This window comes from Zosterops lateralis (assembly GCF_965231275.1).
Source record: "Zosterops lateralis genome assembly, chromosome: 1".
Lineage (NCBI taxonomy): Eukaryota > Metazoa > Chordata > Aves > Passeriformes > Zosteropidae > Zosterops > Zosterops lateralis.
In genome coordinates, this window is record NC_139762.1 from 127,796,164 (window position 1) to 127,821,220 (window position 25,057).

At 44.6% G+C, this 25,057-nt stretch overlaps 1 protein-coding gene across 2 annotated transcripts in view; it reads left to right on the plus strand.

Moving 5' to 3' along the window:
* The first annotated feature begins 2,891 nt into the window (after positions 1–2,891).
* Positions 2,892–25,057, plus strand: part of NCALD (neurocalcin delta) — a 57,610-nt gene continuing 35,444 nt past the window's right edge. Inside the window, exon 1 of one of the 2 annotated variants that reach the window (XM_083855278.1) lies at positions 2,892–3,301. The gene's annotated coding sequence lies outside the window, so the exon portion shown is untranslated. The remainder of the gene's footprint in view (positions 3,302–25,057) is intronic. The other variant, XM_083855277.1, reaches the window with a different exon arrangement.

Consider the following 25,057-nt stretch of genomic DNA (forward strand, 5'->3'; position numbering starts at 1 on the left):
ACCCCCTTATGAACACTATGCATGGTTTCAAAAACTCTTCCAAGCTCTTGTACTGCAGCAGAAATACCCTGCAAAGGTGAATGAAAGGGCTGCTTTTATGCTGGAGGATGAAGGTCTCTGCATACCCATGTGTCTGCAGGTGTGGAGGACCAGACTCACACAGGAGCAGAGCAGGTGCCCCCTTGAGGGTCTGTGAGAGTTGGGGTTCTTCAGCTTGGAGAAGAGAAGGGTCTGGGAAGACTGTAGAGCAGCCTTCCAGTACCCAAAGAGGTTTACAAGAAAGATGGAGAGGGACTTTTTACAAGGGCATGTAGTGACAGGACAAGAGGTAGTGGCTTTAAACTGAAAGAGTGCAGGCTGAGATTAGATATTAGGAAGAAATTATTCTCTGTGAGGGTGGTGAGACACTGAAACAGATTGCCCAGAGAAGTGGTGGGTGTCCCATTCCTGGAAATCAGTCAAGGCCAGGCTGGATGGGGCTTTGGGCCCCTGATCCAGTGAAAGGTGTCCCTGTCCATGGCAGAAGGATTGAAAGTAGGTGATCTTCAAGGTCCCTTTGAACTGGAACCATTCTATGATTCTATGATCCTGCCTGGCTGTCTCTGCCAGCTCTTTAGGGAATCAGTAAAATAGTTTTTTGAATGTTTTTTGACAATCAAAATGCATGTGTTGTGTTGTCTCCTTTTGTGAAAAGGCTGTTATAAAAATTAAGAACCATTAAAATCTCTCAGGTGCATGCATTTTTGTCAGACCAATAGAAAGCAATGCACTACACAGTGTTGAGAGATACCTTTTAAACTGCAAACCCAAACTTTATGTAGTATTGTACAAACATTGCCATTAAGTGAAAGAAGTTATGTAAGTTATGATAAAATTTTATTGGTGGGTGTTGACATGAAGTTTCAGCCTTCTATATTGGATTAATATGTGGGATTATGTGCAACACATGTAGTAATCAGTGGGTTTTTAAAAATTCATCATATTACTCTTGTTTTGTTAAACAGTCACAGGTTTCCTGGCTAATTGTGAATATATTCTTTTTATGGCATGAGTTTTAGACAGTGGGGGCTGCCTTATTCTATTGTAATAACTCTTTGAGCCTTCTTCACTGCTTTGCACTGAGGCCCAGGGGGCAGCTCAGGATCTCAAAGGGCTTTGCCCTCTAATAGCAACTGCCCAAGAAAGCCCCAGTGCATGCCCTGCTCACTAAATGCTGTGTAAACCAGCGTTGGCTGTTGTTGATCCCAGGCTCACAGAACGATTAGAAGGGACCACTGAAGGCCATCTAGTTCAATTTCCCTGCTCAAGCAGGATTCCCCAGAGCACGTTGTGCAGGATTGTGTCCAAAATCCTTTTGAATAACTCCAGAGAAGGAGACTCCAGAACCTTTCTGGGAAGCCTGTTGCAGTGCTCTGTCACCCTCAGAGTAAAGAAGCTTTTCCTCATATTCAGATGGAACTTTCTATGCACCAGTTTCTGCCCACTGCCTCTTTTGCTATCACTTGGCACCACCAGGAAGAGCCTGGCTGCATCCTTTTGATATCCTCCCTTCAGATACTGATAGGCATTGATGAAGTCTCCTCTCAGTCTTCCTTTTTTCAGACTATACAAGCTCAGCTCCCTCAGCCCTTCCTCAAAACTGAGGTGTTCCAGTCCCCTAATCATCTTTGTATCCCTTCATAGGACCCACTCCATGTCTCTCTTGTACTGAGGAGCCCAGAACTGGACAGAGAACTCCAGATGTGGCCTCACTAGGGCTGAGTAGAGGGGCAGGATCACCTCACTTGACCTGCTGGCCACACTCTTTCTATCACCTCAGGACACCTTTGGCCTTTTTGGCCACAAGAGCACACTGCTGGCTCATGAACATTTTGTTGTCCACCAGGACCTTCTCTGCAGAGCTGCTTCCACCAGGTCTCCTCCCATCCTGTACTGGTTCCTGGGGTTCCTCCCCACGTGCGGAGCTGCATTTGCCTTTGAGTTTCAGATGGTTCCACTCTGCCCATCTCTCCAGCCTGCCCAGGCCCTTCTGAAGGGCTGCACAGCCCTCTGGGGTATCAGCTGCTCCTCCCAGTTTTGTGCCACCAGAGAACTTGCTAAGGAGGCATCTGCCCCTTTCATCCAAATTATTGATAGATAAGTTGGACAATACTGGACACAGTATTGAGTCTTGGGGAACACCATGAGTTACAGGCCTCCAACTAGACACTGACCATAACCTTCTGAGATCTGCTGTTCAGGCAGTTTTCTTTCCACCTCACTGTCCACTCATCGAGACCTGATGAGCTCAGAAGCATTTTCTTTTGCTGACACTTTGTCTTTCCTCCCTGCTTCTCACAGGTGAAAGCCTTTCCCTTCTCCAGCACCTTCTGTGTCCTACTCCAGGTGCATAGATGTGTTGTGGTAGGGTGAAGAGAGAGAAAAGAAAGGAAATTTGGAGGAAGGAGTGGATTTTACCTAGAGTAAAAGGTAAATTTTACCTAAAGTACAAGGAAATTTGAGACACTGGTGTTGTGTCTCTTCCTACAGGAGAAGGCTGCACAGGTGAGCCAGACTCAGGTGGAGACATGCTGCTTTGTGCCCCTTCCTGTGATGTTTTGCTGGGAGCAGCTGGAGAAGCATCCCTTGCACAAGCAGAGGGACCAGGAGCCGAGGCTGAGGGACACAAGCCTGAGCTGGCCAGGCAGCTACAGCACACACCACTGCTGCCTCAGTGCCCCGAATCCGGGCGGATTGGGGGTGACCAAGCATGAATAAAACTTCAGCCGTGTATCATCTAGAAACACCCTAATTTTAGCCAGCCAGCACATCACTGAGGTGCCCGGCACCCTCGAAGGGCAGCTCTTGTACCCCTTCCCTTGGGCAAACCAGGTTACAATGTCTTTTTTTCTGCCAGGGGTTGGAGATGCTGGAGGAAGAGGAAGAGGCAGGCTTTATCCTACAGGGACAGGGTTAAGAGAGAGCTTGCGATGGGACCAGCCCTCGGTGTTTGGGTTGTCCGGGCGCCCGCGATGGCCGCGATGTGCGCGCAGTATGACAGATGACCTATTGAAATAATTTGGGAGCAGGGCTGGCGTTGCCAGGACAACCAGCGCTCCCCGGGCCATGTGACGGCCGCCTTGACGTCAGCTGGAGGCTGAGCCTGCGGTCCGGCCGCGCCGCCAGAGCCGGGAGAGGAGGCGCTGGATGCTGGAGCCGTCCCCGCCACCGCCGCCGCATCTCAGGGGCTGCCGGAGCATGGACTGCTAAAAACTCCCCTTTCTGCAGCGTGAGGTAACCCTTTGCTTTGTGTTCTCATCAGGTTTGGATTATTTTCCCTTTTTTTTTTATTATTTAAATAAATAGACTAGAAAGCAGCTTGTATCAGTGACTGATATTTTTTTTTCACTTGTTTGTTTTGGCTGGAAGTTTGCCTTGATGAACAAGCCTAGCGCTATCAGATAAATGCAAAGCAGCTTCCAGTTACTAAGTCTGTGTGTAGACGGCAAAACGGAGTTAAATACAGATTAATAAATATAGATTAATAAATATAGATTAATAAATATAGAATAATAAATATAGATTAATAAATATAGTTTAATGATCCACGAGAGGAGAATAAAACGATATAGTTCTCATTTGACACTTTAGGAGTATAAATGAACGTGAGTAATCCTGTGCTGATGCATTCGGGAGTTAAAAGAAATGATGTTTAAGCATCGTGGGTTTTATACCTCTGTCGGAATTCGTAGTTTTTTGGTGCTGCCCGGTTCAGTTGGGTCTGTACCCAATGTGTACGGTGAGGGGGAAGGCAGCGGTCAGTGCAGCCAGGAGCAGCTTAAAATCCAACTCTCGAAGTTGGAGCATTTAAATCATCTTTGTTCACCCTGCGCGCTCCCGGGTTCTGTGCCCTCTCCTGGGGCACACGGCGCTCCTGACTGGGCAGTGTGTACAGAGAAAAGAATCAAAAGCTTCCTGAAAAAATTATCTGAAATATGCCAAGAGAGAAGCATTGCTGTAACACAGGCTTTTACCCTTTTTCTCACAAGCACGCACACACGGAGCTGTTGGGTTTTTTTGGGTTGTTTTTTTTTTTTTTCCTCTTTTTTTTTTTTTTCCTCTCTTTTTCTCTTGTGTGTTGAGAGCAGTCAGAATAGCTAAAAAAAGAAATGCAGCATGAGCAGCATGATTTTTCAATCACCACAGTGATTGAAAAATGAAATGCTATTTGGGTCTTTTTTGTAAAAAACAAGAGGGAGTTTGAGTCTGGTTTTTGTGTTCCGCTTACTCCGAGGTTGCTGTTGTATGGAAAGATATCCCAGAGCTCCTGGAGTTTAGTGCCACAGGCTGAGTTTGTTTGTGTGGGAACATATAGATTTGTTTTAAGAACAGATTACAGCTGAAGCATCATGTGTGTTGTTTCCTGGAAAAGTATGTTAGATCTTTCTTATCTTCTCTAATTATATACTCCTGTTCCCTTCCTCCCAAAGTTCAAAGGGTTTATTGATAATGATAATGATTCTCTAAAGCAGCTGCTGGTCTAAAATGATGTGGAGCTACAAAACAAGTTTAAAACGCAGAGCAGTACAAGATTAAAAAAATTCTATAAAAATTATCCTAATATTATCAAATGCAGCATAAATAATTGTTTCAGAAAGAGAGCTGAGACAGACATTAAAACTGAAGGCACTTCTCTGAGGAAGTTATGGCTTAGTGCTCTGGATTTCACTGCATTTGGTGTTCTTAGCAGAGAACAAGGATAAATGCATCTGAAACATCTAAACCATTTCACTTGGTGTTATCTCATCAGTTCTTTCCAGTTCAGCTCTTATGCCCTAAAACATCATTGCTGGGGGGGCTGAAATATTTCAAATTGTCTTTATTAAATTCTTCTCCTGATGCCACTGCACCAGTGCCTGAGGAATCTCGCCTGTCTCCTCACAGGTGAATTTTACCTGGGTTTACAGGAGCCTTGCAGCATTGGAGGTGTTGGCAGCCCTGCTCATCCTTGCCATGGGGGGTGAGTGGGCTCTTGGTGTCCCTGCATGGGCTGAGCTGGGCTTGGCTGCTCCCCAGCTGCTGTGGGGAGCTGTGTCTCAGCCTGTGGCAGTCCAGCCCCCTCCATCTGCATATGAGCTCCCCAGACTGTAGAGGTGGGCTAGGAGGGGAGGACAGGGAGGTGGTTTATACAGCCCACCACCCTTTAAGGTCTGCTTGTTCACCTGCTTATATTGCTGGGGTGAGTCTGCAGAGGGAGCAAGGCATGGAGTATGGGGACAGATTTGAGCTGAGTGGCACCTGCCATTCAAGAGCAGTCATTCACCCTCATGTCTGCAGGATTTGACTCCATGTGTAGCTGCCTTCACCTCCCAGATTTGATTTGAGCATTCAGTGTGGGCTGGGGCTTATGCTCATTCATCATTTAGGTTTGAATACCGTGTTCTGTAGCATTTGATGCCTTGAAACTACATATAAGGGGAAAAATAATTGATGCAACTTTTACTCAGAGCTTTAGTGATACTGATTAGTGATACTAATTTCTTTAGTGATACTGAGGTAGTCTTGAAAAGGCTCTAACTTGACCTTAGAGCAAAGGATGATAAACTGCTTCACATTTTAGCAGAAGGGTCCTGTGACAAGAGGTCTGAGAGGCAGTGTTATAGGGGAAGCTGGTAAGTGCCACTGAGGTTGCACAGGGATGCATCCTACCTGGCAGAGTGACAGCTCTGTCCCCTCTCAATGAGTCTTTGGGGGCTTTGGGCGTCCCTTCCAGGATCCACCCATTTTTCCCCAGAGATGGGAATGAGTTGCAGGCAGCTCACAGGCAGTAAATCTGCAACTGGAGGTGACGCAGATCCCTGCTCAGGAGGGCAGGGAATGGTGTGTGAGAGTCATCCTGGGGCTATGTGCCTCTGCTTGATGATTTCACTGTTTTCACTGGTCAGCTCTGTACCAAACCCTTTGGACAAGCACTCGGGTTTACCTTGGCAGTGTGTGAAGTTGCTAGGCAATGCAATTCTAAGCATCCTGCCATATCTGTGCCGCCATGCTTCCACCCACCATGAGAAAAGAGCAAAGAGCCTGTAGATCCCTTCCCACCACCGAGAGGGGAAGGTGGATGCACAGCCCATCCCTCACCTTCTGCCCAATGCCATAACTGTGACACTGCCAGCTTACTTGGGCTTGAAATCCTCTGACATAAAGAGAAAATCTGTGAGATGCACATGGGCTTGGCAACACTTCTTCTTTTAAGGAGTCTAGACTGACTCTCCTACTTCCCATCAGTTTTCATGCCATTTGCAAATGTCACCCCCTTTGCACACACATGAGGAAAGGATGATCTCTTCCTACAGTCTCCTTCTCCATGGCGAAGGGCGAGCAGACCAGCAGTTCCTGAGGAATTGGAGCACTTCACCTTAGGAAAGACCTTGGCTAAAGTCACGTCTGAGATCTCCTCAAGTCACTTCTCACACAACTAGATACAGCAGGGAAATCAAAAACAGATGCGAGCTGTTGATGCCTCCAGCCTCATAATAACAATGCACTCAGTGTGCTCTACCTTGATCTGGTTGAGTTGATGGGCAGTGACAATCTAAATTTAGACCAGAATCATAATGAAACCTAAAAACCCCTTGCAGTGCGGAGCACTACTCCTTGAATTTTTTCAAACAGAACACAATTTCTGCTGTCTTTTTAAAGGTCCTAGCCACTGCTTAGGCAATATTCATGGGGGGAATAAAATCCTCTGTAGAAGGTGGCAGTTGTCAGTGGGAACTGGTGTTTCAGTATGGAGTTTCAGATCTTAAATTACTTATTGCAAAAGTTGGTTCCCACTCTGCTAAAAATCATTACATTGTGCTAATTTAATGTCTGTATCAACATTAGGACTGCAGTAGAGATTTGGCACTTTAACCAACAGTTGCTTTTCCAGTTAAACACAGATGCCATACATAGGGTACTCTGAATGCAAAATAAAAGTTGACCTGACTGTTGGTTCCAAGCTAAAGCAACAAAAATCCTAGCTCTGGAATGTTTTTGATAGTCATATTTTAGAAATAATCTTCTATGGTGAGCCAAAATCTATGCAGACAGTTATAGTCAGATAACAGTTTGAAAAATAGACTATGTTTTGGCTGTACTTTTGCTGCTGTTAAATTTATCTTCTTAAATAGCAGGGAGTATGAGTTGAGGGTTGAGAAACAGTAATTTTGTAATTATTTTATATGGATTGAATTATTCTGTCATCAAATTTGCATTTCAGACAGCATTACAGTATGAAAATATAATTAGAAACTGTAATTCAGGAATTGTTGAATGTGATATTTCCCAGAGGGAGCAGTGTGAAGAAGCTGCCCTTACTACAACTTTAGCAAATGTTGAAATCCTATAGGTGGAAAATGTGAAGGCTGAGTTGTAAAGTTTCTCTCCCTCCTGTGGTCTTCACACACTGTCAACTTTCTGCTGAACTTCATATTTTCATAAGATTCATTTCCACAGAATCATCTAATCATTACGAGCTGAAGGGCTCAGATCCTGTTCTGCTGAATTTCAGTCTGGCTGTGCTGATAGCTGGAGAATTGCTTTCAGCCACAAAATGACAGTGGGATAATGTAAGGAACTAATTTACATGCAGAAAAACCAAGAAACTTGTCGTTTGGTCTGAAATGCTGTTTTCAATTTGCCCAGCACCTGAAATTCCCAGCCATTCCTCCTTTCACAGAAGATAGCTGGGGATGGGTCTTGGTTTAGCTCTGTTTATTATCTTTTGTAGTTCAGTATTTTTTGCAGTACGTGTTCACAGTGTTGTGCAAAGTTTTAGTTGTATAAAACCCACTGATGTCAATCCTTATGCTTTTCATTCTTGTGACCATCTATGGCTCATCATAGACATGTTAGCTGGAAACAAACATGTCTTGTGTTTTTTAGCTGAGCTTGTGTTGATAAATCCCATGCACTTTTGTTTGGGACATGCACTTTTTAGGAGAGCATCATCCATGGCCAATTTTTCCCAGCACCTTGTTGGGGCATTTGTCAGGTCCTTATGTGAAACCAAGCCTGTGATGCACAAAGCAAGGACAGCAGTGGGAGGAGGCAGAAGTTGAGTGTGGGACATGTTTGATGCTTTGATGTCCAATATGTCGGTCACTGCCCTGCTGAGTCGCAGTCACAGTGCTGCTCCAGAGGAAATGTCAGGACAGGAAAAGGAGAAGTGTGGACTTGTAACCCCAAGGACAGATGGCATGGATAAACGGGCTGGCTGGTGTCACAGTTCCTAGTGACACAGGGACACTGTCACCCCAGAGTGCTGAGGATCAAGATGGTTTTCCCATGGCTGCTCAGAGCTGCCTTCCTGCACCCAACTGCACCCAGCCCTGTCATTTTGCCTGGGTGCTTAGAAAGATGTCTGTCCCATTGCTCACATTTTGGGTGATGCACATCCTGCCACCTGTGTCTAGTATTTGCACCCTGAGCATAGGAGCTTCAGGGTGTCACTGAAGATGACCATTTCTGTTAGGGAGGGTGCAGTAAGCCAGGTTGGCTCTTTAGGGACAAGTGGCCTTGCTTGAGGTGCAAGGTGGAGCATGAGCCTTTCCTGAACATCACAACTGCATTTGTGCACATTTACTTAGGAGCTGCAAAGGAGCAGGAGGCAGCATTTCAAGTGACTGTGTCTGCACATGGGAGCTGAAAGGCTTTGAGGCAGGTTATACCTGCCACATGTGTCACAAAGCCTCTTAGCTGTGTGCTGAATTTCATTGTCAAGAGAAGGGGCTTTGGATGCAGGCCAGAGCCAGGATGTCCAGCCACAGGGGCATGGACCAGGAGGGGTGGGATGAGAGAAGGAGAGTCCTTGGCAGAGCTGACTGAGCACATGCTGGCAGGAGTGTCCAGGGCAGGCTGCTGTCATTGTTCTTGCACTGCTGCATCTGCCCATGCAAGGACCTCTAGCAGTGCTGCCTCATGTCTCTGCGCATCTGCAGAACAGGCTAGACAAGACCTTTCTGGAACAGAGCTGTCTGAAGGAATTGGGAGAGTGAAATTCTCTGCCTGTGTTAGCAATGATGCAGTGTGATGCAGTGTGTATTAGCTGCCATGTAATGTAGCTGTGGCTAACAGGGCTGCTCTCTCTTCTGGGCACTGGGTTCAAAGTAGGGCTGGAGGAGCACTGCACAGTCAACCCTTGTGCAGTGCCTGCTACTTGACAATAGTTTCATGCTTGTTCTACTATCATAAATAGAAGACATCAGCTTTTGGGGACACCCAACATTTCTTGTAGAGAGGTTTTATTAGACAAGCAGATCAGGTGGTTTACAGGCTATCACCCAAGAGAAGACAAGTTACAGCTGAAGAAGGTCAAAGTTGGCTTCTTTCCTTATCAAATTCCCTCACTCCCAGAGCAGCAAGATTTCCTGATTATGCCTCACGCAATCTTTCTGCATCTCCTCCAGGACTGCAAAAACACAATGGATCCAGCACATATGAAGTGTCTGACTTCAGCTGAATAACACTCAAAGAGACTACATGAAGCAATTCAGCCCTGAGAACCTTTAACTCTAAAGAAAATATTCTGCTGAAGCTGTGCTCGCAAATCCAGGATGCCAGGGGGATGCGAGCACAAAGCTGTTGATTATTTCCACAACTGCGATGTGCTTCCTATCACAACAGTATTCTTTTGTGCAGAATGGCAGCATGGTTGCAGAGCCCTCTTTAGCTTTACCATCTTCGCAAGCCCAGGTCCAATTAGAGCAATTATATCTCAGCAGAAGCACTGTCTGTTGTCCTCTGGACCTGTCTGTCAAGCGTCCTATTCATCGCTGTTTATCTTGTATGAGGCTTTTCACGTAAAGTCGTTCTGACCCTACTGAAACAGTCCCACCAGAAGGGTAGCCTGTGTTTTTATTTCACAGGCTGATGTGGATGAGAAGAGTGCAAAATTAAAAATTGGCTGGCCAATATTTCAGTCTAACCACGATCTTCTCTCACTTGAGTATTATTGCTGATTTGACACGACACACAGCTTCCATGTTCAATTATTTCACTTCACCCTTCATTTTCAATTACTTTACTGCTAAAAATTGAGAACGTTATCAGAATTCACAGTTCTTCCTTGCCATGTTCAAGGGTTTCCTTAATCGAAATCCCCAACATGAATCGCAAGGCATGTAATGTTTGATGGCACATGATATTAAACCACTTACAGCTCTGATGTCTTTGTAGACTCTCTGATCTCTGAATTACTGAAGAGTTTCTGGGTAGTGGGAACTTCTGCCAAAAGACCATTTGTGTTTCGCTTTGCCTCTCCTGACAGGGCCTGATGAAGGAGCTGAGTGACTCCTGCCAAGGAAGTCCCCCTTGTCACCACTAAGGTAAAAGCTGAAAAGCAGAACTCAGTGAAAGGCAGAAGTGCTGGGACTTGGGAAGGTCAGAGGCAATGCAAAGAGGAACTCTTTCTGAACAAAAAATAGGTATTTCTTTTCTCATATTGCTCTGGATCTTGGAAAGGAAAATCCAGGGAGCAATGTTTAGAGCTATCTTTTATGAAAAAAAAAAAAGAGAATTCTTTTCTGACAATTCAGAAATGAGATTGCCTGTGAGAGAGCATCCCCTGTCGCTGCTGCTAGCTCCATGGCATCTTCACTGGCCAACATGCACAGCAGCACTCGGGCAGAATAGGATTGCTTTAGGAACTGAAAACATGAGCTCAGACTTTGGTTGTTCTTCCTCCAGTATCATCAGGGCCATGGTCCCCCCACATTTGTTTCCTATTTTGCCTCTCTTCAGCTAGGTGTTAGCCCAGAAGGGCTGCTTTTGTCAGGACAAGTGCAAAGCCATCTGCAGCAGTGGTCCAGATGTCACCTGTGCCTTCCCTTGGCACAGGGTACTGCAGGCAGGAGGTCCATTCCAGCCCTGACCAGGGCTGCAAAGAGACCTGGCCAATTTGGCCACACCAGTGGCAAGAAAAAGTGGGAGCTGATGAAACAGCAGTATAACATGCTCTACATCAGCACCATGAGGGTCTTGGTGAATTTGTTAAAGATGAGTTTATAATGCTTAACTGGATCTTCAGCCTTGGCAGATTCTGTTTCTTTTATTGCAGCGATGGTCATTTCGCTGAGAACCTAGGGCAGGATTCTCTGCTGCTGTGCAGAGTCACCCTCCACTCACCATGGACACATAATGTTTGTGCTGCTTCAATTAGAAAAATACAATTCTTTCAGAGATGACAAAAGGTGACAGAAGCACTAGCAGGGTGACTGCTTGCCTGACTTTTACTCTTTTGTAAACCGTTGCAAAAAACCCCACCTCAATTCAAGGAATACAATTAGAAATTGAAGAGTATTTCACCTTTAGTTCACTGTGTGCAGCTATTAGTAGGCTATGTTGTTGCTCCAAGAGCCTATAGGAAGACACACCTTTCCTGCAGGCTGCTCCCACCATGCTTGTGGATGGCACTCCAAACAGGGTGTTGGGGAGGCACCCGGGAAAGAAGGAGTTAAAACAAGCCACCATTACCAGTTTGAGACATTCTCAGAAATAGCATCCTTTCTTTTGTTTGCTGAATTCCCCATGCTTTTACAGTGCTATTCCCATTATTCATTTCTTTCCCAAAACAAGATTTTTAAGCAGAGGAATGACTTGAGTGGGGAGAAGAGGAGATCTGCAGGCCAAGTGGGACAGCTGCGTGCTCCTGTGTCTGCAGTGAGGGGTATTTCAGTATTTCAGGCAATTTTGGTCCCTCACTGGCAAGCCCAGTAATTCCTTCCTGACAGCCCTTGCTTCCCAGGGGCAAGCACTGGGCAGTGTGCTCATGCTGTCCACTGTTTTTATAGCTCAACTTGAAAAGAAGCATCTCTTGCTGGTGGATGATCCTTTGAAGATGAAGGAAAGAATGCTTTTGGAAAAAAAAAAGCTCAAAGGAGCCTGGCTCCAGGACTGGTGATGCATGCAGATCCCACTGAGCTGGGATGCAGTTCCAGTCTTCAAAGCACCTTGTGTGTCCCATCCTTGAATGCTGGCCCAGGAAAGCAGCTGCTCTGGAGAGGCTCTCTGACAGCACCCACCAGGGCTGGCTGGGGACCCCTCTCTCTTATCCCTCACAGTCAGGCATGCAGCCAACGCAAACAATGTGAGCTCCAGAAACAGGTGCCAGCTGCCTTCCCCTAGGGCTACAAGGAAGGATGGTAGAAAAGAAGCCCTGAGAAGAATTAAAAATTAAATGCTCATGGCAGCGGCTTGCTGTCACACATCTCAGCAGTTCACCTTCACTGTGGCTGGCTGGCTGCCCAAGCGCTGAGCAGGAGCAGAGAGAGGAGCATCCCATTCTCACTGCCCTCACTGGAGATCAGCCAGCTCTCCTGTGGCCCCTGTGGGTGCATGAGGAGGAGCTGCTTCACTGCTGCATGCACACAGAACTGACCAGAAGAGGCAACATGTGCCTCTTTGTGGAAATCCCCTGGGTCCTTGGGAAAGGCAACACACCCGGAGGTGGCCAGACCCAGATGAGTCAGTCACATGCCTCTTGAACAGATGCAGCTGTCCATGTATGGGGTGCTGAGAAGCTAAACTGGCCATACCACAGCCCTCTTTGAGGTCTGGAGTCTGCAATAACCACAGCAACAGGTGTGTGTAGTGTAGGTGGAGGCTGAGCTCACAAACACTGGCATTTGGGGTGCCAGGGTCAAGCCAACCAAGGCTGGTATTTGGAGGTAGAAGAGATGAGTTCCACGGGGACATTTGGCCCTCTTTGGCATCCAGTCCAGCTCCTTGGTGTGCACATGCCCTGAAACCCCTTCAGAGCCCCAGCAACTTCATAACTGAGCCCAAGGCCCCTTACAGAGCATGTCCAAAATGATTTGAACTTAGGGTCTAGTTCATAATCCCCTCTTAATATCCCACACCAGGTAAACATTTGCTTCCCCCAAGCCTTGATATTTCTTGTTTTGGCACTAACATTCAAGCAAGTGACAAGCTATCCAGTTTCCTGAGATAATGGCTGTGTCTGTACTATGGCCACTGGCTGTGTCCATAATAAATGAAACAGGGAGCAACCCCAGCACCAGAGCTCAGTAGTCAGAATCACTCCTTCTGCAGAGCAGTCCCTATCCCAGTCTAGCTCCCAGTCAGTTCCTGTCTTCCCAGCCTGTGCCACTGGACCCATTCCAGGGGGCAAACAGCACACAGTCATTTTTCGGGAGGGTGCAGAGTTCAATAGCACAGACAAGGGAACTTCTGTGCCAGTTGGCCTTCATGCCCAGATGCATTTGCTCCATAGTCACAGGTGCTGTGGCTGAGAATCCTTGTGGGGAAAAAAGGAGCCTTAAAAATAGAAAAGTGGGTTTTTTTGAAGCCCAGGTCTAGATAGAGCTTGTGAGCTGCAGGCCCTTGCCATGGCCAGGAAGCCCATTGGAGCATGACAAAAAGGCTGGCAACTCCAGTCTGTCAAACAAAGCAGTGAGGTTCTAATAGGACCAAAGTGAAGGAAATGAGGAACATGGAAGAGAGAATAAAGAACAGCCTTTGCTCTATAGAGCACCAGGCTCTTTACTTCTCTGTCTGTACAGAGGAACATTATCATGTACACTGCTGACGTGACTCTTTACAGAGTGTGAGTTTGATGCTGATTTCATGTTGTTTCTTGGTACATACTCTTTCCCTTGTGAGGCTCAGTTTTGATCCTTTTCTAGTTTACAATCCATTTATTTTTAAGATGTAAAAAATGCAGAGGTCAGTATCCACTACTGCGCCCCTTCTGTTCTACCATTTCTCCAAAATAAGTAAATTGTTATCCTTCTCAGTGAGAGACCAGCATTCTGCCTTCCACTCTTCTAATGCTGTCTCATGCCTAAAGTCTGTTTTCCAAACCCTCCTTTACCTGAAGTGAATGCTGTGCACTGCAGCTCCCTGGGGACTGCCCAGCCCCACATACAGCATTGTCAGGAATTCACATTTCACTCTGCAAAGAGAGAAGTGATGTCCAGGTGCTCTCCTTGTAAAACTTCAGGATAGAAAGAGGTCAAAAGCAAAGGAGATTTCTCAATGCAGTTTTCTCTCAGTACTTCTGGTTTTGTTGAATTCAACCTGTATGTTTTTGACCTTGGAGCATAATGTCAGTAGGGTTTGAGAGAGCTGGGGGAACATTTGCCTATCACTTTGCCTGCGGCTTTTCAGGTAAGTTTGATTATTTTAATAACTTCCTCTGTTAGACATGGAGTGCCTTCTACTTTTCCCTGAATTTCCCAGTCAGGTTTGGTCACAGATCAAAGGAAAGCTCAGCAACAGGAAATATTTCTTGCAGAAATATGAACACAAGTGTTTCTTCCAAGAATCATCAGATAAAAGTAAAAACGTTCTTAAATTTCTAGTTCCGCTAAGCACCTGGCTCTAATCTACAGTTCCTTTGTTAATTTTTTAACCCAAATGGGATCCTATTTTAAGGCATTGTTATTTCATCTGATAATAAAATTCTATTCAACCATTTATGTGTTTCATCACTGTTTGCATTTCTTGTTCTGTACCATATTTTGCATATTTCTTCAATCTTTCCACTGAAGAATCAGTGTTGTCCAAATTGCTGCTGCTCAACTGGACATAACTCCCTATTCCTTGCTATTTAAAGTTGGTTACCTAATTCTGCTGGTGGGTAATTTTGATAAAAATTTCGCAGAGTGCTAAATCTGTCTGCACAGATGATAGAATGACAGGTTTTTCTCCCAGCCATTGAAGAGGTTTATGATTGTGGCTTCTTAGGTGTCTGGCACAAATGGAAGTGGCACTGTTGTGGGATGTGCTTGTTATTCAGGCATTAGCCTTAAAAAGCACTGGATTATTGCATGGCTTGTCATGTCTGTTTAAGCACACTGTTTCTGAAACTGCTCCTCCTCCAATGGATAAGAGACTTCATTAAATTGTATAAACATATTAAGAAAAATAAGAGATTTACTCAAGGAATCTTTATTGCATTTCATTATAAACTACTGAATCTAATATACAAAGAAGATTGCTTTAATTATAAGTGGACAAAAGAAAGATCTATTTTATATTCCCACTAGGCAACTATCAGCAAGATGCACCTTCTTCATCTAATGCAGTAATAACAAGTAATTAGGTTTGGCAGTTCTCCTGGGAACAGCAGTTAACTGCATTACACAACCCCCAAGAGACAATGACATCAGGTGGATTTGTTAGGTTTTGTGGTATCTGTTCTCAGCTGTTTTTTGCCCTGAGGAAACTCATGAGACAACCATAATGTAGGCAGAGGGCTCAGATGGTGGGCTGTTGGTCTCCCCATCTCATCTCCAGCCATTTTCACTACAATCGGTGCTGCCCTCTGGAAGCTCAGCAGGTGGCAGAGAACTCTGGTGGCCCTCTGTGCTTGCAGACCCAGGCATGGCTAGTTTTTGTTGTGCAAGGTGGAGTGCCTTGGTGCCATTCACTGTTTTATAATTTATTACTGTTTCAAAACCGGAGCAACGAATTTTCAGAGGAGAAAAAGGAGGAGCTCAGTCCACAGTGGTGTCCTGGAGCAAGACTTCCCTGTTGCCCGTGTTCTTCCCTGATGAAAGTCTGTTTTCTGCCATCCTCCTGTGAGTCTCTGCCAACCCAGGAATCTTGAAAACTGACCCCAGCTAGTCCAGGAGCACAGGACTAGCTGATAAAAAAGCCATACAGACGAAAAAATCTGTTCCTCCCTCTTCCTGTGCCACTGTGCATTCAACACTGTAGTGCAGCTGTCACACAGTAATTTTTGTGAAGTCTTGAGAAATCTTCAGATGAAAAGAATGGTATTAATAAATTATTGTGTTCCCTAGAGGAGACAAAAGGATGACAGTAAAGAGGTGAAATTTTGTAGAAAGCTTGAATTACTCAATACTGAATAGAGACCAGGCACCTTTGTAATTCACTTTCGAAGAAAATGCAAAACTTACTATTTTATGATTTGGAAAACAGACTGCTAATCCTCTTAATCCAAGCTTAAGCCCAACCAGCTGTGAATTTTATTGAGGTTACTTGTAAATCTTAATTTCAGTTAAACTTTTTGCAATAATGTATTGCTGCTCTCAGTGCTGTCTGATGCTCGAAGTGACAGAGCTGGCCAATTTTCCTGACCTGTCTGTTGCATCTTGTTCCTCTGCTTGCATAAACCTCCCCTCACATTCCTGCCACCCTCATCACTGATGTGTGATGGGGGGTGATTACATAGGGCAGAGGAAGATAGAGATATCACAGACTTGTTTACTTAACATCATTGCCTTTGGCTGTCCTCATGGTGATCCTCTGGTGAGCCAGAAAACCTGACTGCTGTAAGAAGCATGCTGGGTTTTTTGGATGCTGTTTCTCTTCCAGAAGTCAGGACAGTAGGGGACCTCCTGACTCCCCCAGTCCACTGCAGGTACCCATGTCATATAGACCCTATTTGTGGATTTTTCAAATTGCATTTTCCCATGACTTTGGCTCTTTGTCTTGTGATCTTTGAAGAAGGCTGTTCCACAGACTTTGCTGCTCTAGTGGTTTGAGATTTGCTTCTCATTCCCAGCCAAAATTTATTATGGCTAGTTTATACCCATTTGTTCTTTTGCCAGCATTGTCCTTCAGTTTAAACAGCTTTTCTCCCTCCCTAGTGTTTACCCCCTCTGATGTATTTATAGACTACAACCATATCCCCTCTTGGCCTTTCTTTAGCAAGGCTAAACATCCAAGTGCCTTTGGTCTCCTCTGAGAGCACAGGCTTTCCATTCCCTTATTTGGCTTAATAGCCCTGCTCTGCAGCCACTGCAGGCCAAAACCCCTTTTCCTCAGCACATTTTCCTGGCCATGTACTACAGTAATCCAGGTGAGCCCTCATATTTCCAAAACCTGTTCATTAATGGCATTGGTATTTCACCTTTCCTGAACTCAACAGATCAGTCTCAGCAGGTTCATTAGAAGCCATCTCTTGTCTCCTGCAGGACACATCATACTGGTATTTTTCTGTTATCTTATGGCTATGTAAGTCCTCCAGCTCTTCCTCTTGTTCCACCATTTCTAGTTAAGAACATTAATTCTTCCCACTGGTCCCTTACATATGGCATTTTGCAATAAGGAATTTCATTCCTTTGCATTATTCCAATGCTAAGATTGTCCCATTCTTCTTGTGGGGTAGTCTGGTGTCCACCTGATGGTGCCTGTCACCTTGGTGTCATCAGTAACTGCACTGCTTTGAGATTATGCATCCTGGTTGTTAATGAAAATGTCCAGCTGCATCCATCCTGAGACTCAGCTTGGAAGAACCCTACTGTAACCATCTTCCACCTGAGATTTCTCCTTTGATTTCACTTCGTGATCTCGACAGAGGAAGTGCCTGCCTTACCCTGTCCAGCACATCCCCAGAGGAATGACTTGCTTTGATTTTACTGAAGTGGTTTTGAATTAGCCTTTCTGTATGCATCCATGTATCTATTAGAAATGAATGCTTATGTACTGGTTGGAAAGCCAGTGCTGGGAGACTTCCTACAGAGTTTCCATATAAGGTCAGTTCTGCCAAGAAACTTCAGTTTTAACCTCTAACATTTTGACAACTTCAGTCTGAGATCTCTCTTCAGCAGCACTTGCCAATTGTGGTGTTCCAGTTGGGGTGTTAGCAGATGTGTTTTGCTCTGCTTCAGTCTCCCAGTGGGTTACGAAGCCAAATTCATGATTCAAATGACTACACTTATTTTTCAGACTTAGTACACTTTTTTAATGGGAATTTGAAATGGGGTGAAAATTCTTTTGTGTTCTGGCACGTGTCCCTCATATCTTGGCCTGCAGAGGAATAGTGAAAATGATATTTGTACCCTTTACATTCAAAATGTGTGAGACTATAAATACCTTGTAGTCCTAAAACATTCCTGCTTATTCTTCAATTAAGACTCTGAGATTTCTCCCTGAACATCTCTCTGTGAAGTCTGACTGTCTTCTTCTTTGTGCCAAAGGGCTTGGAGACTTTTGGAGGAGTTGGTAGTGACATCTCACAAAACAAATAACACAGCTACTTCTCTTTTAGGCTCAAATAGACCAAGAAAGGAGAAATTTCTGAATATTTAGCTGCCCTTTTGATGACAAGAAAATCAGTCCTTGTCCTCCTTTCCATGAGTAGTTCAGGTTTTTTATATCAGTTGATGTTATCAGCTACTTCTTCTGAATGTGTTGTATAAATGAGAACTGAATGAACTGAATGAGAGCTAGCTCTTTTAAAAAGAATAGGAAAAAGAAAGGGAAAGGGCTTTCATAAATATCAAGTCAGTCTAGTTAAGTTTGTTCCCTGCTTATAATTTAACTTTTTTATATGAACATTAGAGCATTCTCTGATCTGAAGAATAAGCTTTCACCTTTTCATATTGCGGACTGGCTGAAAAGCCTTCATCTATATCTGAGATGTTGTAAAACCAAAGACCAGATACTCCTGTGACATTCTAGATTTCATCTCGTTTGGTGGACCAGTTATCCTGGATGCTGCTCAAAGAATAATTGATTTGAGGATTTGTCTGTTGAGAAATCAGGTAGAAAAGGCTTTATTTTGTTATGAGGTTTAATTTTCCAGCTATTTTTGCTAAAATCAAGGAACTTCACATCATGAAGGAATTATATAACTCGGTTTGACACTCCATGTTGAGCAGACTAAGACTGTGGTCTGCTCAAGCAATTTTGTGAAACTAGTCTCCCATATTTCTGTTTCTGCCAACCAAATTTGGAATTTGCTCACTCACTCTCTAAATTCCATTTAGAGATGGTATTGACCAGATTTCTATAGCTTATATAGAGACAGTGAAATTTAGATTTTCTGAATCTGGAGTTTTGTGTAGCTAAGTAATGTGGAGAGTTTGGTATTAAAACAATCTCCTCCTAAGCTGTTGTCAAAGGATGTATCTTGTTAAAGGTCGATTCTGGATTCAAAGCACTCAGTGTGTACCTGCACACAAACTCTGACCCAGTCCATCTCCCTTGCTCTATTCAGGCAAAACTGGGGGCTGTGGCTGTCAGTGCCCAGCGGTGGATCCCTTCCACCTGCTGATCTCAGCCTTCAGAGGGAACACTTGCTGGTCTCTGCCTCTCCTGTGAAGACAGGGCACAGACTGAAGAGGAAGGATGTAGGAAGCATCCAAACCAAAAGCATAGCCAGGGGAGTGTGCCAGTCTGCAGCTGCTTAGCATCTCAAAATGAAGACTGAATTCCTTGTATCTGACAATCAAGATGCAGGCAGTCACTTTATTGACAGAATAAAGTCCATCATGTGTACAGATAATGCACTGTGGGATTAAGCTACTCTAGCAATAAATTTCCTAACCTAATTTTAAAAGATAAAAGCTCCAGTGAAGTGAAGCTTCATGGCACACTCCACTCCATTCAATTTCAGAAGACCTGGCGAGAATGCCCTCCCTCAGGTTGCTGCTCTGCATCTCTGACCTCCTCCTACAAAAGCAAATTTTCCAGGGAAGGAAATAGAGCAGCACTAAATCTCCCCTCCCTCTGGCTACCAGCATCTGCTGTCACTCTTCTCAGCTCATGTGGAAGGTCACATGGAGCAGGGCTCTGAGAAGCACTCCAAGTAAAATAAGGAGGAATGCTGTCTGGCACCAGGAGAAGACCTGCCTCTCCTTGTCTGCTTCCTCCCCTCTTCTGCAGAAGTTCCTGAGCTCTCTACTCTTCCAATGAGTTTCAGATAGCCAAAAGCACTGCCAGTCCACTGCACCTTTGATCTGGAAACAGGAGCAGCTCCTGAGTACTGCTGATTCCCACTGGCTATTGAAGCTCAGCAGCACAAGGAGGAGAGAGAGAGCAACCTGTGGCACAGTGATGCTGGGTAGGCATCTCAGGCCTTTGTTCATGTTTTGGGGTCAGGGAGGGCTGAATGCACTGGGCATTGCATGAGATCAGATGGTGTTGGGATTGCTCAATATCCACAGGACTCCTGTGGCTGCAGCTGAGGGACAGATACTGCAGCCAGTAAGGAAACCCCAAGAGCTGAGCATTTTAGGCTGGATGGCAGCTTACACCTCAGCAGTGCAACTGCTGAGCTTGTCCATCTCTGCAGCCTGAGAGATGGGAATGGCTCTGCTAAAGTGTAGTCAAGCCCCAGGGAATGAGGCGGCTGCATGTGCATGGAGCAGCTGTACAGAGAGGCAGTCATGTGCCCCTCAAGGCATCACAAGTCAGAATCAGAGAGGAGTTGAGGTTGGGAAGGACCCTTAAAGGTCATCTAGTCCAACCCCCAAGTCTTAACAGGTCATTGATTTCCATTCATTATTGAGCTGCCTTGCACTGCTACTGAGATCAGAGTTTCTTGGAACTTCACTGAATTAAATTTTTGCCTGGCCATGCTGCAAGGATGGTATTGTTAGAAACCACAGGCATGAAGCCCATGTAATGCTGGTGGCAGTAGCTTTATTTCTCTTGGCCATGCTAGTTCTCAAGCTCCACCAGACTTCTCTGAGAAACTGGTTGTCTTCACATTTGAAAAGGCAGCATTTACATTGCAAGCTCCAGCAATGTACTTAGTATGTGCTAGTTTGATAAAATTTTAAGCCATTGATCAGGACAAAAAGAACTCCTTGTGTTGGTATTTGGCCTTTGTGAAGGCCAAAACATTTGATGCTTCAAACAGTGTGCTAAAAGCATCTGCAATAAGGAGACAGTGGCATCTTGTTCATTTGGAAACTCCTGGGAAAAAGTATTCATAGCTTCTATATTAACAAAATCCAAATGAATTAGTACTGTTTGTGCTGTTTGAATTCTTAAAGTGTGGTTTGAAAGCGAAAGCACACCAAAAAATACAGCATTTTCAAGTACTCATACCCTGCCCATAATTATTTCCTGCACAGAAGACTGCTACACCCTATTTACTTGCACCAGCTTCACAGCTGGCCTCTGGCTAGCAGCTGAGGTTCACCCCAGTTCTAGATGTGAACATCTGACAACGTTTACAGGAAGTCTTCAAAAATACAAGTTGGTGGTTTCAGTAGGGTTCAGCAGCACCAGCTCCCCATGCCTTCTTTTGCCTTCTTATTTTCATATCATATTTTACCATCTGCATTTCAAAGAGAAGTGTTTGCAATTTTTTAATGAACCAAGGTTGATACTAGGCACTAAAGTGGACAAATGCTTTTTGACTGCATTCTTTAGCCAATATGCACATTGCTTACAAGTTTCCATTTAAAACAGTTGTCACACAGGTGTGTAAAACACTTTGAAAAGCCATGTCTCTCACTGCTGGCTCTTGATGCAAATGGTTCCAGTCATTGTGCAGAGCTCCAGGAGCTGCTTATCATCTCTGTGCACAGCACACCCATGTTATCCCCTCTCCACCTCTGTCTCAGCTTATCTTCCCTGTCTCTGCTGTGATTTTTTATTTTACTGGGCTTTGTTTGATTAATGGCCTTGTTCCTCTCCACTTGTGTGTGTCTGAGGAGCTGCAGTGCCTGGTGGGATGCACAGTGGAAGGGACTGTGGCCACAGACAGGACAGAGCCTGGGGAGGCACTGGAGGCAATAGGCCAGGTAGTAGGGTGGGACAAGGTCGGGTGTTTTTGAGGAATCTCGTCAGTTCTATCAGTTCTCTCTCAGCCAAGCCAAGAAGTTCTCTAGGCTCAGTTCTGGAGGATCTTCCAGAAATGCTGTTTGTAGCTGCTGGGCATCACTCTGATGTAAGCAGTGGTTACTTTGCTGCTCTGAGGGAGGGAGACAGCTGCATGTTAGGGAAATCTGGCACATTTCCATCATGCTGCATTGTCATTTTCCACAGAAGTATTTAGCAGCAGTTGGTCCAGCCACTTGGCAAAACAAGAGCAGTTTTTCTTCCTTCAAACAAGAGTGAATGTAGCATTGGAATTACATATACATATTTTTATACTTGGTAGTTTCTCACAATAAATGTGCCACATGGCATAGCATGAAATTGTATTAGAGGAACCAGAGCACATATCAAAGCTTTGATTGTAAACTTCCAGCTCAGAGAAGGAGATGAGCAATCTCTATGTTCAATTATAACTGCAGATATTTCCTTTTTCCTAAGCTGATGTCTGTTACCATGGCCACAACCTTCAGAGTTTTCTGGCTATTTTAAAGTCATTACTAGGAGTGAAAGAGCAGATGTTTAATTACATTCTTCTTATTCCATTCACTAGGTACAGCTGACATTTTAGAAGTCCTCAGAAAAAAAAAAAAAAGTCCTTTCTTATTGTTTATGACTTTCCTAGAGAAAAATAGCAGAAATTAATTATATGCCAATATGCACTTTGTCTACAACCTCTAGGTTGAGGTGAGGAAGGCAGTTTCTTGACATCTTAAAGACTGGGTATTAGATTGATATTAGCAGTAATCAGAGATAAGTGAAAACCATAGAAATATCCTTCCTGTCCTGGTCACTGACAGCCCCAAAGGATTGAGAATGTCCTTTGAACGCTCTGGTTTCCACCCCAAGAAACACTGCTGAGCCAGAGCCACATATTTGCACATCACCAGCAGAGTTCTGCACAGGCCCTGCTGCCCAGGTGTTGTGACTGTCAGTATCCCCACTGTGTGTACAATTCTCTGGGATTTATCAAAACACAAGACGTCACCAAAAACTTCTTCTCTACCACACTGTGGCATTTCTGGTTTGACAGAGACAGTAATTACTCAGGAGATTGCTCAGCCAGCAGGACTGCAGGGAACATGGTCCCCTAGATGTCTCATGGGCTGTTCATGGTATGTTCCTCTTTACTTAGAAAACATTGTGTCACAGAATAGATGATTTGTTCATTAAAGCTTCCTGTACTCATGGTTGCCTAAGTTTAACATTTTGTCTGTAAGGCTGGTGACTCCAGTATGTGTTGAAAGCTTTGTCATCTACCTATTCGCACCCTTCCCCACTAGACTCTTCTCAGGCCAAAAGAACAACTTGATTATAAGAAAGATCAAGCGTGAGGTAGGTCCTGAATCCTACTGAGACTGGTACGTAACTTGATTTATACTGAGAAATGTCACAAAAAGGCAGCCTCTGATGTCTGCCCACTTCCAGGGACAAATAGCTGCTGAGCAGGGACTTTTGGGTGTTTGGCTTGAGCACGTTTGGTTAGAGCAACCCTACTTCTCATCCCAGTTTTACTTTCAGTGTCTAAACTTACTGGGATCTGTGTCTTGTTGCTCTGTGCCTGGACTCTTCACCAAAGGCTTCCTTTATGTACTGAAGTGTTGGGAAGGTGAATGCACAAGAGAAGTGAAAGATGTGAATTTGTATCTCCATATTCAGGCTGCTCTCCTGTTCCCTTCCACAGATGGGTGTTCTAGACTAATGCTGTTCAACACCCTTCTAAATTTCCTTGACTCAGAGCTACTCGGTATCAGCTTCCTAATGCATTATGAGATCTCATTATTTAGCTGGTTTTGCTCCTCTTGATGATGGAGTTTGCTCTGGCTAGTACTAACTTGAAGCTATTAGTATATTAAGACAACCATAATCTCATCAACAATTATGCTGATGAACACTGATTTAAAGATTTTGCAAACTGGAGCAAAGGACAGTACTATCTTCCCCTCAAATGCAAAGCTCATGGAGGGATATCCAGAATGGGACTGGAACCCCAAATGGAAACAGAAATGCCAAAAGAGGGAATTTAGTTCAGGGTCAGTGGCTGCAGAAAATCCCATGATAGGACATATATTCAGTGTCCAGCAGCTTTTGAGCATCCCTGCTCCTTTGTGATGCTTACAGAATGTCCACACACAGCTGCTGCTGGGCAGTCAGGGGAGGAGCTGGCCAACAATGGATGTGCCTCTCAGCCACTGTGGAGATAGTGCTGGCTGCCCAAAAGTCCCTTCTCTTCTAACCATGTGAAGCTTGGCTGTGAAGGTTTTGCCTTTATTTTTGGTTATCCAGTTATTTTGCGAAGTTGCAATCTCTTGTGTTGCTGTAAAAGCTGCTCTTGCCTGTGCAGAGTCTGTAATTAAATATGACCCCTCTCATATCTTACCTACAGTACACCATGCACTCTCTAAAACTCTCAGTTCCTTACACTTTTTTTCCCATTCACCTGTTTCTCAGACATGTCAGTGTCATTCCCATGATTGCAGTGAGTTCAGCAGATGGGAGATTGAGCTTCAGGCTTTAGGAACTCATTCCTTCTAGAATAGTAATATAATGCTACAGACTTACCCTAAGTAATCCAGCCACCTAGTGTGACTGAGCCTGTGTAGGACAGAATCAATCTTTTGCCTACACAGAGACATAACCACCCTCGAGCAGGAAAGGAGACAGGAGAGCACCCATACAGAGGACAGCACATTTTTAGGCAATCCCTTACTTAAGGCATGTTTTTAGTTTGCAGTGCTGGAAGAAAAGTGAGTGCCTTGCTGAAAACATCTGCTTCATGCTCCATGCATGACTGATCACATCCCTCATGCAGCAGGTCAGCAGAGCCGTGGTGCCAAGGTCGTGTGAAGGTGCTCTGGGTTCTGTGCTGAGCAGCTGTGACAGCTGACCTCAGATCTGTTCTGAAGGACCCATTTGGTTCTCTCTTCAGGGCACTCACAGTTCAGTGTGGCATCCACCTCTGCACCCTTCTCCCCACTCTGGGTTGTACTAACCTATGTGGTAACCTAACCAGGGGGTGTCTTGTCTTCTCCTCTTGACAGTGTGTCCATCTAGTTGATGCTGTATATATTCACATGTCGTATATATAGCTCATACAGGTACATATGCATAAATTACAAAAAAATATAAAGGTGAATTTTCAAATTCAAATAGTTGGAAAAGTTGAAATTTGGGTGATCTGGGCTTTCTCTCTCGACTCTTCTAGTATGCATATCTTCCATATAATAGGAGCATATATATTAGTGCAGTCAGCTATGCCTTTCCAATATGTTTCATTTTTCTGACACCCCTTGGAAAGTAGTTTCTGGAATCCAAGGGTGGGGTCTCTTTGTGAATAAGGAAGATGGCTTCATAGAGGGGGAATTGACTAACAATTCAAAAACTGCACACCCTGGAGTCTTTTATTCAGTGTATCCTCAAGTAGAGAGAGTCTTGCAAATTGGTGGAATCTGCTCAGCATCACACCACAACTCTCCCCGCAAATAGTTTGAGT